Consider the following 7,017-nt stretch of genomic DNA (forward strand, 5'->3'; position numbering starts at 1 on the left):
ATGGTGAAGGAGTGTGCAATGGTAACAAAACATTTTTGTTGTGACAAAATGGCTTCCTAGTTATGAATGTAAAAGAGCCCAGGCATGAAAACCGCCCCCAGAGTCCTTCACCAAGGCAAGACTGCCTCTGGGTCTACCCTGTCATTGATAAAGTCATGTTTCTCCTGTGATGCACAAAAGATTTTGCCTCTTAAATCCAAGTTGAGCCACAACATGAGATAAATGATGCAAATCTTAAAAGAAAAACTAAAACGAGGTATGGTCAGCACTGTGGTAGAACAACAAAGCACAAATGAGATCACAGGCAAAAGACCTATGAGAGTGACATCAGCAAGATGACAGAATGAGAGACAGAGAATCTTTCCCCATCCCAGAGTAAGCAGACAGCTATCCATGAAAAAAAATCCCACAGGAAATGGGAATAAGAGTACCATGAAGACAAACAGTAATACAGAATACCAAATAAGGACAACTGCATAGAAAGGATGACAGGAAACTGGGTGAGCAAACACATTTAAAGAAATCTAAGTTCAAAAAAACGGTTAATAACTAACTAAGGAAGTAAATAAAGGAAGGAAGGAATGAAGGGTCAGTCCTAGCTGGTTTGCTCAGTGGATAGAGTGTCAGCGTGCGGACTGAAAGGTCCAAGGTTCTATTCCACTCAAGGGCACATGCCCAGTTTGTTGTGGGTTCAGTCCCTGTAGGGGGCATGCAGGAGGGAGCTGATCAGTGACACTTTGTCATCATTAATGTTTCTCTCTCTCTCTCCCCCCCTTCCTCTCAGAAATTAATAAAAATGTATTTTTTTAAAAAGCGGGTCAGCCCTAGCCAGTTGGGCTTAGTGGATTGAGCATCTGCTTGTGAACTGAAGGGTCGTTTGATTCAGGTCAAGGGCACATGACCGAGTTGCAGGCTCGGTTCCACCTTGGGGGGCATGCACAATGCAGCGAATTGATGAATCTCTCTCATCACTGATGTTTCTATCTCTCTCCCTCTTTCTTGCTGTCTGAAATCAATAAAAATATATTGTAAATAAAAATTAAAAAGAGAGATACGCTCCTTAGATCACTCCTTTCTGCTGGTGAACGACGCGGAGTAAGCGTCGTTGGAATTTCCCCTGTTGCAGTCATCATGTCTAAGTCTGAGTCTCCCAGAGCCGGAGCAGCTGCGGAAGCTCTTTATCGGAGGTTTGAGCTTTGAAACAACCGATGAGAATCTGAGGAGCCATTTTGAGCCATGGGGAATGCTCACGGACTGTGTGGTGATGACAGATCCAAACACCAATCGCTCCAGAGGCTTTGGGTTTGTCACCTATGCCACTGAGGAGGAGGTGGACGCAGCCACGAACGCAGGGCCACACAAGGTGGACGGAAGAGTGATGGAACCAAAGAGCGCTGTCTCGAGAGAAGATTCTCAAAGACCTGGTGCCCACTTAACTGTGAAAAAGATTTTTGTCGGTGGTATTAAATAAGACACTGAAGAACATCCTCTAAGAGATTATTTTGAAAAGTGTGGGAAAATAGAAGTGATTGAAATCATGACTGACCGAGACAGTGGCAAAAAGAAAGGCATTGCTTTTGTAACCTTTGACGACCATGACTCTGTAGACAAGATTGTCATTCAGAAACACCATACTGTGAATGGCCACAACTGTGAAGTAAGGAAAGCTCTATCTAAGCAAGAGATGGCTAGTGCTTCGTCCAGCCAAAGAGGTCGAAGTGGTTCTGGAAACTTCGGAGGTGGTCATGGAGGTGGTTTTGGTGGAAACGACAACATTGGTCGTGGAGGAAAATTCAGTGGTCGAGGTGGCTTTGGTGGCAGCCGTGGTGGTGGTGGGATGGTGGCAGTGGGGATGGCTATAATGGATTTGGTAATTATGGTGGTTATGGAGGAGGTGGCCCTGGTTACTCTGGAGGAAGCAGAGGCTATGGAAGTGGTGGACAGGGTTATGGAAACCAGGGCAGTGCCTACAGCTATAACAACGGAGGAGGAGGCTGAGGAGGCTTTGGCGGTGGTAGTGGAAGCAATTTTGGAGGTGGTGGAAGCTACAATGATTTTGGTCATTACAACCATCAATCTTCAAATGTTGGGCCTATGAAAGGAGGAAACTTTGGAGGCAGAAGCTCTGGCCCTTATGGTGGTGGAGGTCAATACTTTGCCAAACCACGAAACCAAGGTGGCTATGGCGGTTCCAGCAGCAGCAGTAGCTATGGCAGTGGCAGAAGGTTTTAATCACTGCCAGGAAACAAAGCTTAGCAGGAGAGGAGAGCCAGCGAAGTGACAGGGAAGCTACAGGTTACAACAGATTTGTGAACTTAGCCAAGCACAGTGGTGGCAGGGCCTAGCTGCCACAAAGAAGACGTGTGTTAGACAATACTCATGTGAATGGGCAAAAAAACTCGAGGACTGTATTTGTGACTAATTGTATAACAGGTTATTTTAGTGTCTGCTCTGTGGAAAGTGTCAAGCATTCCAACCAAGGGTTTTAATGTAAATTATTTTTTTTTTTTGCACCCTTGCTGTTGATTGCTAAATGTGATAGTCTGATCCTGACGCTGAATAAATGTCTTTATTAAAATAAATAAATAAAATAAAAATAAAGGGTCAGCGATACCACTATCAGCCACGATACTTCTGTTCTCATTGATCCCAGTGGCCTGTTATCAAAAAAAAACCCAGAAAGTTTTGTTTCCAAACCACACAATGCCCTGGCCAGTGTGATTCAGTTGGTTGGAGCAGCATCCTGTGTATTGAAGGGTGGAGGGTTATATTCCTGATTAGGGCACATATCAGAATGTGGCTTCCATACCCGGTTTTCAACTGTGCAGATGGCAGCCAATTGATGTTTCTCCCTCATCTCTCTCCCCCCCATTTCCCTTCCTCTCTCTGTAAAAGGAATAATAAAGAAAGACATAAGAATTTCAGGGTAGCCAAAAACAAGAGATCTCAAAAAGTCTAGAGGCAAAGTAAATAACAAGACAATGTACCAAAGCTTATGTATAAATTTCAGAAAATGTAGCCCTGGCAAACCTGAGGTGGTATTACAGCCCGTTGCACAAGCCAGAGCAACTTTTCTGCCTAAGTCAGCTTAGTATAGACCTCGTTGAATCAGCCTGTTATCATCCTAACATCTCTCTTAACAGTCTATCAGTCTGCTCATCCTTATAACTACCCTTGGCTGATTTTGTCTGACTCATTGCATGCTTGCTTGTTTCCTTGCTTTGGAAGGCTATCCAAGATGGATACATAATACTTTAGGAAGGAAATTGCTTTAAAACAAAAAATGCAAAGAGATTGGACAGAGTGGGGAACAGGAGTGTCCAGGCTACACAACTCAAGAATAAATGACTGAGAAATTCTGGGTGAAGTGTCAGTCTGACTTTGTGATCAAGTGATGGAGTTATGGGAATCATATAAAAGGGAAGGACAGACACTGATCCGTTAAAGAGGTACTTCAAAGGCTCCTTGACTTGCATATTTAAAGTTCCTAAGATTGTGGCTTTTTCCTCCTTTTGGCTGTATAGCAAACTGTTTTCATCCACAGCTGTGCCTTACTGTTCCATTAAAACTGTATTCTCCGATCCATCAATAATAAATTCTTGTAGTTAAAACAAAAAACAAAAACAAACAAACAAAAAAAAAAAATGTAGCCCTAACTGGTTTGGTTCAGTGGATAGAGCATTGGCTTGAGGACTGAAGGGTCCCATGGTCAATTGCGGTCAAGGGCGTGTACGTGGTGGCGGGCACATCCCCAGTAGGGAGTGTGCAGGAGGCAGCTCAATCAATGTTTCTCTATCATCTATGTTTCTCTCTATCCCTCTCCCTCCCTTCCTTTGTGTAAAAAATCAATAAAATATATTTTAAAAAAGAAAATGTAATTCTAAGGAGAAATTTTAAGAGAGATAAATGCCTACATGTCACAAAAGATCTCAAAGAACCCTAACATGGCACCTCAGGAAACTAGAAACACAAAAGGAAAGTAAACCAAAGGTTTCAAAGGAAAGAAACCACAAATATTAGAACAAACATAAATAAAGGAGAGACAAGACAATAGAAAGGAATACCTAAAAGGTATTTAAAAAAAAAAAAAGATATAAAAATGTGCAGGTCGTTAGCTACACTAAAGCAAAAATAAACAGAAACCAAGCCTCAAATAAGTAAAAAAAGAAATAAAAGATAAGACATTACACCTGTCACTATGAACCACAATGCATCATAAGAGATGTGGATGTTAGGAGACGACATGACCCTCCAAAGAGAAATTTCTCAAGATCCCACTATGAGCTCCTGAAATTAACAAACAAGTTCAGAATTCTGTCCAGGTGGCTCAGTCGTTGAGTGTGTGGCCCTGATGCCCCAAGGTTGTGGGTTTGATCCCCCATCAGGGCACATGTAGGGGACAACCAATGAATGCACAGATGGGTACAACAGCACATCGATGCCTCACTCTGTTTCTCTCTCTCCATTTCTGTCTCTAAAATCAATCAATAAATGCTGCCCGGTATGTCTCACTGATTGAGCATTGACTCATGAACTAGGACAGGGGGGAGGGAAACCCCTGGCACATGTGCCAAACAAGACACGCCAGTAACTTTAGCTGGCATGCAAAACCCTCTCTTATAATCTTGCATTTACAATTATTGTGAACATTTGAATGACTTAAATGTTAAATTACAAGGAATTGGCAAGATACTTGAGGTTATGTTTGGTTACATAAAGGCTTTTGAAAAGAAACTGGAAGTTTTAAAAAGGGACGTGGATGGTGAGAAATTTAGATATTTCCCAAACCTCAAGAGGCACATCAAAGGCCTCCCAAAAATGACAGAACGGACTGTCAAAGCCTTCAAAAGCTGTTTTTAAACATCATCGAGTCAACTATTGAGCAGTTCCTCTCAAGAATTGCGAAATTCAGAGAACTGGAAGAGACAGCAAAATTCATGAGGTTTCCAGACAGCATGAAACTGGAGGAACTAAACTTACAGTTTTCATGGATAGACATGGCTGACTTTGAAATGCAGTTGATTGAATTTCAGAGTAGCTCAATTTGGAAGCAGAAATTTATCGACCTTAGAGTTGACTTGGAAAACATTGAAAAAAAACAATTAGAGACAGGAGTACCAGAGAGAACTGTCGAAAATGAACTATTGAGGACTTGGAATGCCATTCCAGAACATTTTTTCTGTTTAGAAAACTTTGCAACAGCATTACTCTCCATGTTTTCATCCACATACGCTTGTGAATCTTTGTTCTCAGTGATGAATTTTGTTAAGTCTCGTAACAGGAGTAGCCTGACGGATGAAAGTAGTAGCTTGTGCATATCTCTGAAGGTCACGAAATACAAACCTAATGTAAAACCTCTGTCATCAGTGATGCAGCAGCAAAAGTCCCACTGAAAATATCAAACGGAGTAATAAAGTTTCTGTCGGACTATTAGTGTACATGTATACATTAAAAAATAAATGTATTTTTCATCATCATATACTGTGTTTTTGGTGCCCAAATGAATTTTATTATTACTTCAAGATTCTTCACCTACGTACACCTTAAGAGGTATCAAGTAGGTGTAACATGTTCTCAAAAAATTAGGGTTGGCACGCAGAAGAATTTTGAGTCAGAGATTTTGCTGGTTTCCGCATGCACTCACAAAAAGATTGCCCACCCCTGAACTAGGAGATCACAATTGGATTCTTTGTTAGGACACCTGCACTGGTTGCGAACTCAGTCACCAGCAGGGGGTCGTGCAGGAGCCAGCTGATCAATGACTCTCTCTCATCATTGATGTTTTTATCTCTCTCTCCTCTTCCTCTAGGAAATAAAAAATACATATATTTGCACATCAAATCGATGTACATAGTCTCATGTGGTCCTTCCGTAAAATCTAGAACTCCAGGAATTGCTTCTTTTCTTTTGGCCTATTCTGAGTAACTGCAGTGCTTTCTTAGAACAATGACAGGGCAAAGCTATTTTTCTTTTGGCTTTGGGCTGTATTTGTGCACTAAATCTTTATTCTAAAGAAATAAATGGAAACTTTTCTCTAATATTTTTTAATGAGAATTTTCATTTACATCTATATTTAAAATCTTAATGAGAAAAATAAAAAAAAATAATAATAATTTAAAGAATAAATAAATATACCTAGCAACTGTGCTTCACTGATGACATTACTGCCTTGTAAACTTGAGGGGTAAGGTTTGATTCCCATTCAAGGGTAGATACCTGGGTTGCAGGTCCGATCCCCACTCACAGTAGGGGCAACATGTGGGAGGCAGCCAATCGATGTTTCTCTTTCTCTCTCTCTCCCACACTCTCTCTCTAAAAAAAAATCAGTGGAAAAAATATCCTCACTATTCGGGTGAAGATAAAAGAAGAATAAAGAATTAAAATCAGAAAAGTTACAGGATGCAAAATACACATGCGACCATTAGTTCCATTTCTACAACCTAATAATAAATTCTTTGATGGCAAAATGAAGAATGTAATCAAATTTACTAAAGAATCAAAAACAGCCGAAGCCGGTTTGGCTCAGTGGATGGAGCGTCGGCCTGCGGACTGAAGGGTCCCGGGTTCGATTCCGGTCAAGGGCATGTACCTGGGTTGCAGGCACATCCCCAGTGGGGGATGTGCAGGAGGCAGCTGATCAATGTTTCTCTCTCATCGATGTTTCTAGCTCTCTATCTCTCTCCCTTCCTCTCTGTAGAAAATCAATAAAATATATTTAAAAAAAAAAAAGAATCAAAAACAGCCCTAATCGGTTTGGCTCAGTGGCTAGAGCATAGATCTGCAGACTAATTGTCCTAGGTTCAATTCCGGTCAAGGTCATGTACCTTGGTTGTGGGCACATCCCCAGTAGGGGGTGTGAAAGAGGCAGCTGATTGATGTTTCTCTCACATCAATGTTCCTTTTTTTTTTTCTTTTTAAACATATTTTTAAACATATTCTATTGATTTTAAGGGAGAGGAATAGAGAGTTAGAGAGAGCTAGAAACATCGATGAGATAGAAACATCGATCAGCTCCCT

The 7,017-nt window shown here is 41.2% G+C and overlaps 1 protein-coding gene and 1 pseudogene across 1 annotated transcript in view; one reads left to right on the plus strand and one right to left on the minus strand.

The window, feature by feature from the left end:
• The window catches only part of LOC102441464, a 2,503-nt pseudogene extending 164 nt beyond the window's left edge, over positions 1 to 2,339 (plus strand).
• Positions 1 to 7,017, minus strand: part of LOC106694406 (zinc finger protein 883-like) — a 120,899-nt gene that overhangs the window by 3,053 nt on the left and 110,829 nt on the right. The gene's annotated exons all lie outside the window — the stretch shown is intronic.

The sequence above is a fragment of the Myotis lucifugus genome, unplaced genomic scaffold (genome assembly GCF_000147115.1).
Source record: "Myotis lucifugus unplaced genomic scaffold, Myoluc2.0 scaffold_412, whole genome shotgun sequence".
Taxonomy (NCBI): Eukaryota; Metazoa; Chordata; class Mammalia; order Chiroptera; family Vespertilionidae; genus Myotis; species Myotis lucifugus.